Source organism: Glycine soja, chromosome 15, assembly GCF_004193775.1.
Source record: "Glycine soja cultivar W05 chromosome 15, ASM419377v2, whole genome shotgun sequence".
NCBI classification, from domain to species: Eukaryota; Viridiplantae; Streptophyta; class Magnoliopsida; order Fabales; family Fabaceae; genus Glycine; species Glycine soja.
The window spans coordinates 26,500,314-26,507,531 of NC_041016.1; the positions used below are offsets into that span (position 1 = coordinate 26,500,314).

Sequence of the window (7,218 nt, forward strand, 5' to 3'; positions counted from 1 at the left end):
CCGCATACATACCTTATGCAATTCCAACAAACATACACATTAGTAAGAATACTCGGAATCAAAGACAGTCACATCAAGATGCTACTTTTTTCCTTTTTATTAGGGGGAAGTGCACTTGAATGACTCAATTCTCAACCACACCATAGTCTAACCTCATGGGAGCAAATCAAAGACAAGTTCTTCAGACAATTCTTTCCATAGTAAAAAAAAAAATCACAGTTATCAAGGAAAGAATAACTAGCTTTTGACAAATGGCATCTGAGTCTCTCTTTGATGCATAGGATAGATATAAAGCTTTAATTAGGAGTTGTCCTCGCCACGATTACTATGATTACACCCAAATCTCAATGTTTATAAAAGGAACAATTGATGAATATAGAAGAATCATAGACGCTTCAGCAAGAGGATACCATGCCAATGGAACCGGGACCAAAGTAAAGAAAATTATAAAAGAAGTAGCATTTAGTGAACGAGGTCGTGATTGCAACCGCACCTCTCCAAATGGCATTCCCAAAGAAGACATCAAAGATGAATCCCTTAAACAACAAACACAAATGAAAGCTATGATGGAGAACGTAACCAAAAGCATAGTAAAAAAACCTTCAACCGTTGATACCGCCAAAACAATCAATTCTCTCCTGTGAAGAGTGTAGAGGTAACCACCATACCTCTTACTATATGGAGGAAGTAGCCAAGGAAGCCAAATTCATGAGACAAAGCACTACAAAATTAGAAGGAGTCGTAGTCAACCTTAGCACCACATCCTACTCCAACCTCGAGAATACCATGGAGGTAATAAATTCGTTAAAAGATCAAGTAAAGGAGTTAGCAGTGAAAATAAAGAAATCATAACACCAAGGTGGATATAATTGATGAAGTAATAGAAGAGCGAATTCTACAAATCATAACACCAACACCATTAGAGCTTGCTTTAACCAACACTGTGAAAGACCTCACACTGGAGCATAATTAAGAGTTGGGGGAATGCATCCAGCACCTAGATTCCTCAAAGGAAGTGTTGTAAAATAAAATAGAAGATCCAGGAACCTTGATTAAATAAAGGCCTATCATGAAATTAAAGCTATTGCCTCCTCACCTTAAATATGTCTTTTTAAAGGGTAAGGATGAGAAACCAACCATCATTAGTAGCATATTGCACAAAGAGGAAGAAAAGAGACTAATGGAGGTACTAAAGAAGCACAAGCAAGCCTTAGGATGACAAATCTCTGACCTCAAAGGAATAAGCCATCCATCTACATAATCAACCTTAAAGAGGACTTCAAACCGATACTCCCCAAAAAGGAGACTCAACCCGATTATGAAAAACAAAGTCTGAAAAAAAGTATTGAAGCTTCTTGAAGCTGGAATGATATATTTCATTTTCGATAGTTCATGGGTAAGCCCCATGCAAGTAGTCCTTAAAAAGTTTAGAATAACAGTGATAAAGAATGACAAAATGAGCTTACTCCCACAAGGAGCATGACCGGTTGGAAAATATGTATTGATTACCGCCTTCTCAACAAGGCAACAAGGAAATACCACTTTCTTTTTCCCTTCATGGATCAAATGCTTGAGAGGTTAGTCGATTAAGACTTCTATTACTTTCTGGATGGATACTCAGGGTATAACCAAATTCTTATTAATCCAGAGGATCAAGAGAAAACAACCTTCACTTGCCCATTTGGAGTCTTTTTCCTATTGGAGAATTCCCCTTGGACTTTTCAATGCACCATCCACATTCCAAAGGTGTATGAATGCCATCTTTTTTGACATGGTATTAAAATGCATAGAGGTATTTATTGATGATTTTTCTATATTTGGAGATTCATTCATGTCATGCCTTAACAACTTGGAAAGAGTCCTAGAAAGATGCATTGAAAATAACTTTGTGCTTAATTGGCAAAAATCGCACTTCATGGTAACTAAAGGTATAGTTCTCAGGCATAAAATTTCTGCAAGAGGTATTGAAGTATATCAAGCTAAGATAGAAGTAATTGAAAAGCTTCCACCACCTCGAAACGTGAAAGGAGTAAGAATCTTTTTGGGCCACATTGGTTTCTATAGAAGGTTCATGCAAGATTTCTCTAAGATTTCCAAACCTCTTAGTATTTTACTTGTCAAAGAGAATCTGTTCCACTTCAATGAAGAATGCCTTCAAGCTTTCGACCTCTTTAGAAAGAAGCTAGTAATGCACTAGTTATAGTGGCTCCCAATTGGTGGCAAGAATTGGAACTAATGTGTGATGCTAATGACTATGCAGTAGGAGCAATATTAGGATATAAGAGGAATGGAAGATTTCATGCTATCGACTATGCCAGGAAAGTGCTAAATAGAGCCCAAATCAACTACACAACAACAGAGAAAGAGATGCTAGTAGTGGTTTATGATGCCCTTGAAAAGTTTTGATCATATCTTATAGGACCAAAGATCATAGTGCACACTGACCATTTAGCTATAAAATATTGACTCACCAAAGCAAATTCCAAGCCAAGATTAATTAGATGGGTCCTTTTACTACAAGTTCGATCTAGAGATCCAAGACAAAAAGCTAGCATATTGTTGGGGTTTTATTTTACGTTAGATTCAACTTATAGGCCAAGTGTAACACAATCATGATTTAGTAACTAAACTATTGTCCGAGTCATCTTCCAAAGGAATATAGGAGGAATTTCATGTAATTATTTAACTAAGAACTAGGTTTCTGTATTTTTGTTTTGAGATTGTCACAAAATAAATAACATAAAATAAATTGCAATAAAAATTAAATGACAATAAAATAATTAAGTAAAGATAGAAATACTAGACTTGGATAGTGGCGTCGATCTTGATGAATGAATGTCTAGGTTTGGACTTGAAATTCACTCAGTCCACTATAACTTCACAATTCTTTATTTATCTCTCTTGCTCATCCCCAATTCATGAAAAAAGACGATGACACTCAAAAAAAGAGGGGGTGAATTGGTTTTCAAAACAAAAATACCTTTAAAAAAACTCAAAGTTACAAAAACTTTTGTATTTTGAATCGAATGTAATCAATACTTAATCAATCCACCCTTAAACAAGATCCTTCATTAATATCCTTTCTTTCACAAATATATATCTTGAATCTTTTTGAAAACCTTGATTAATACTTGAATGAGGGGAAAATATCAGATCAAGAGAAGAAAAACACAGTCTTTTTATATTAGTTCACTCTCTATTACCAGATAAGCTAATCCAACTATCTAATCCAAAATCAGAATTAAATTTTTACTATGCATCAAGAATCCTTACAAGCAATCACAACCAATCTATGATTCCCACCCTGGAAAAAGAGACTAAGGCACCCAACACTAGGGTCCTTTGTGAATAAGAGTCTCAGAGAACTATACTCTTAGCCTAAACTATAAAACCTTATTCTAGCATGTCCTAAGCAAATCATGCATACCCAAAAGACGTGTAAACATCATACATAGAAAAACGAGTAAAGAAAGACACAACCTGCTCAATCTTTTCTGGAAAACCCTTGTTGGATTGAGGAGGTATTCTTCTTCAACTCAAAAGACACAACTCACTTCAAATAAAAAGATCTTCATAATCAAATGATTTAGAAGTTGTGAGTTACTATATAGCTTTTTCTTCTCTTCTCTTTTCCCGAATGACAATTCAAAATCTTTGCTCATTCTTAGGCTAATGTGTTATTTTCAATATATTGAGTATTCTCTTTATGTATATGGATGGAACACAAGTTGGTTATTTATAGAAAAACAAGTAAAGAAAGACACAACCTGATCAATCTTTTCCGCAAAACCCTTCTTGGATGGAGGAGGTATTCTTCTTTAACTCAAAAGACACAACTCACTTCAAAGAAAAAGATCTTCATAATCAAACAATTTAGAAGTTATGAGTTACTATATAGCTCTTTTCTTCTCTTCTCTTTTCCCTAATGAGCTCGAAATATTTTCTCATTTAGAGGCTAATGTGTTATTTTCGAGATACTGAGTATTCTCTTGATGTATATGGATGGAACACAAGCTAGTTATTTATAGAAAAAACTGTTATAACCGTCTGTAATCGATTAAATCTACAAGTTAATCAATTAATTCACTGAAGTAATCAATTAGATTATCTAAGTAATCGATTAAAGTGTTCTTTCCAACATTTAGAAATAACTCAAGAACAATGTAATCTATTAGATTATCTAAGTAATTGATTGAAGTGTTCTTGTTCACTTTTGAACAGCTAACTGAGAGAGAAGTAATCGATTAATACACTTGGTAATCGATTAAAGTAGAGTCTCCTGAATAAAACAGTCATTGTCTCAAACAACAGTGTAATTGATTATGAGACAATCGTAATTGATTAAACCGTTATGAGACTTAACTCTTCAAGCTTCATTCAGCTTGTTGTAATCGATTACAATAGACCTGTAATTAATTAAAATATAGAACTTTTCCTCTTAAGAAATTTTTCTATCTTAAAAACTTCTCACTAACCATGATAATTCATTATGAAAAACCTAATTACACAAACATGGCCCATAAATATAACATGGGAGCACTGAGAATCCAACAACACCTAAAACTCAGTTCCTACTGTTGGACCTTGTGGCCTCAATAATCTTAAGAGGGATAGGCTTAGAATGCAGAAGAAGAAACAACAATCAATTTAATAATGTTCTATAAACATGCAAGGCAAAATTGATTGCAATAACATAAATGAGATAAGGGAAGAGAGAATGCAAACACAATTTTATACTGGTTCGACCACAACCCGTGCCTACGTCCAGTACTCAAGCAACCCACTTGAGATTTCCACTATCTTTGTAAAATCCATTACAAAGTCTGAACCACACAGGGACAACCTATTCCTTGTGTTCAGGAATCCTTTACAACAAGAGACTCACATTCTCTTAACCAATCTCATTGAATAAGAAGAATGGAAGAAGAATTCTCTCTTCAAGAGAAGAATATTACAATGAAGATCATGTAAGAATCCTTATAGATTTTGCAAGTGTTTGATCAAGGATTTCTTGAGAGAGCATTTGACAATGAAGTTCTTTTGGAATCTCTCTCATTGTCTTTTGAGAGGATAAGACATTTTTGCCAAGCAAAACTCTCTGCATAAAATTCATACCCAAGTCACCTATTTATAGGCCTTTGATGGTCATTCACAAATCTAATGAAAAGATGTGACTGTTGGCAGATTTTCTGAAAACTTTCCACTGGTAATCGATTACAATGTTTGTGTAATCGATTACACAGCTATAATTTGAAGGGTTATGACTTTTGAATTTGAATTTCCAAAGTTCCGTTGCTGGTAATCGATTACAAACATATGGTAATCGATTACATGTTGAAAATTCAAATTCAAAACCTTTTTCAACAACTATTTCTCAACCCTGTCTTCCGGTAATCGATTACACTTCCAGGTAATCGATTACCAGAGCCTTGCATGTCTTGAAAGCACTTTGTTTTAAGGCAAGGCTTGGTCTTTAGTGAATCTTGAAACAAGGCTTTGTTTGTTGAAACAATCTTGAATTATTCTTGAAGCAAATGCTTATCATTTGAAGCAGCCTTGTTAGATTCTTCTTTGACATCATCAAAATCATGTATACATACATTCACATTCTCCCCCTTTTTGATGATGACAAACATGTGATTTCTTCTCGACACCATCAAAGCTTGCATGATTTACATCTCCCCCTTTCTCAAGCAAATTCTTCTTGATATCATCAAAATCTTCATGATTTACATTCTCCCCCTTTTTGATGATGACAACCACCTGTAGGTTAGGAGCAACACAAAAGAAAATATCTATTTGCATATAGTTTACTCCCCCTTGGTTTTACAATGATTGCTTATATGAGACAATTGAAGATTTCATATTTTTCATATATAAAAAGTTGTCTCATAAAACAATAGATAATTTTTCTTACTATTTTATCTTTTATCTTTCTCTCCCCCTTTGTCAACATCAAAAACAAATCATGAATAGAGAGGATAAAGATGTTACCACTTGTTGCAATGTATGAGAATCAAGTGATACCAAAAGGCATTAAAACAATCATTCAATATTAATCAAGCAAAAACAAGTACAATAACACATCAATCAAACACAATCAAATACAATCAATCATCAAATATTTCAAATCAAATTAATTAAATTAACAATCAACTAACTATACACAATAATTTCTATTTTAAAAATTCAAATTTCAAATTTCAAATTTTAAATTTTAAATTTTAAATTTCAAATTCCAACTTCCAACTTCAACGTTTAGTAACTTCCCCTTCCAACTTCCAACCTCCATTTTCAACTTTCAACTTCCAATAACTTTCATTTCCAACTTCCAACTTCCAGTAACTTCCACTTCCAACTTCCAACTTCCATTTTTAACTTTCAACTTCCAATAACTTCTACTTCCAACTTCCAACTTCCAAATTTTAATTTCAAATTTCAAATTTCAAATTTTAATTTTCAATTTTCAAATTTAACTTTTCAAATTTCAATTTTCAATTTCAAATTTCAAATTTCAATTTCAAAATATCCTTTTCTAAATTTGAAATAGTTTTCTTAAAACATGAAACCAATTTGAAAAGTTTAATAGATTCTTTAAAAACAATAAAAAAAAACTCAATCAGGAACAATCATCAAAGACAATCAAACACACAATAAAAAATACAATCAATCAATCAATCATCTAACACAGTCAATCAAATTCAATCACAATCATGAAGAACAGTCTAAACTCAAGTAGAAAACAAGCATCAAAAGTAATCAATCAAAGACAAGTGACTTGTTGGTATCATTTGATATTACTTGTTGGGGTTGTTGATCAAGTGGCCTTTGTTTGTTGTCTCCATAAATCGCATATTCACTTTTCTTGGGGAGAAATGTGAATAAACTTTGATGCATGCCATGTGTTTGGAGAAATTGCTATCAATGTATCGACTTTGCTCTTCTCCATTTTCATAGTCTTTCATCATGATATCCAGACTTATGATTTTCTTCTCTGAATCACTTGAATAATTTATGACATTATCTTCCCAAGTGATATATCCTTTCTTTTCTTTCTTCTCTTTGAAATTCATCTTGTCGGATTTTTCCATTCTTCTTTTAAACACAGGACAATTGAATCTCATGTGCCCAAGTTGATCGCACTCAGCATTTTGGGGCTAAAGAGGAACCTTCTTTTTTATTCTTTCATCATCATCTTCTTTCTTCTCTAGTTTTTTT

At 33.2% G+C, this 7,218-nt stretch overlaps 1 non-coding gene across 1 annotated transcript; it reads right to left on the minus strand.

Annotated features, from left to right (window-relative positions):
* Window positions 1-219: 219 nt before the first annotated feature.
* Window positions 220-325, minus strand: LOC114388782. Its single transcript, XR_003661577.1, has one exon. It is a non-coding gene; the product is annotated as a small nucleolar RNA R71 (small nucleolar RNA).
* Window positions 326-7,218: the final 6,893 nt, after the last annotated feature.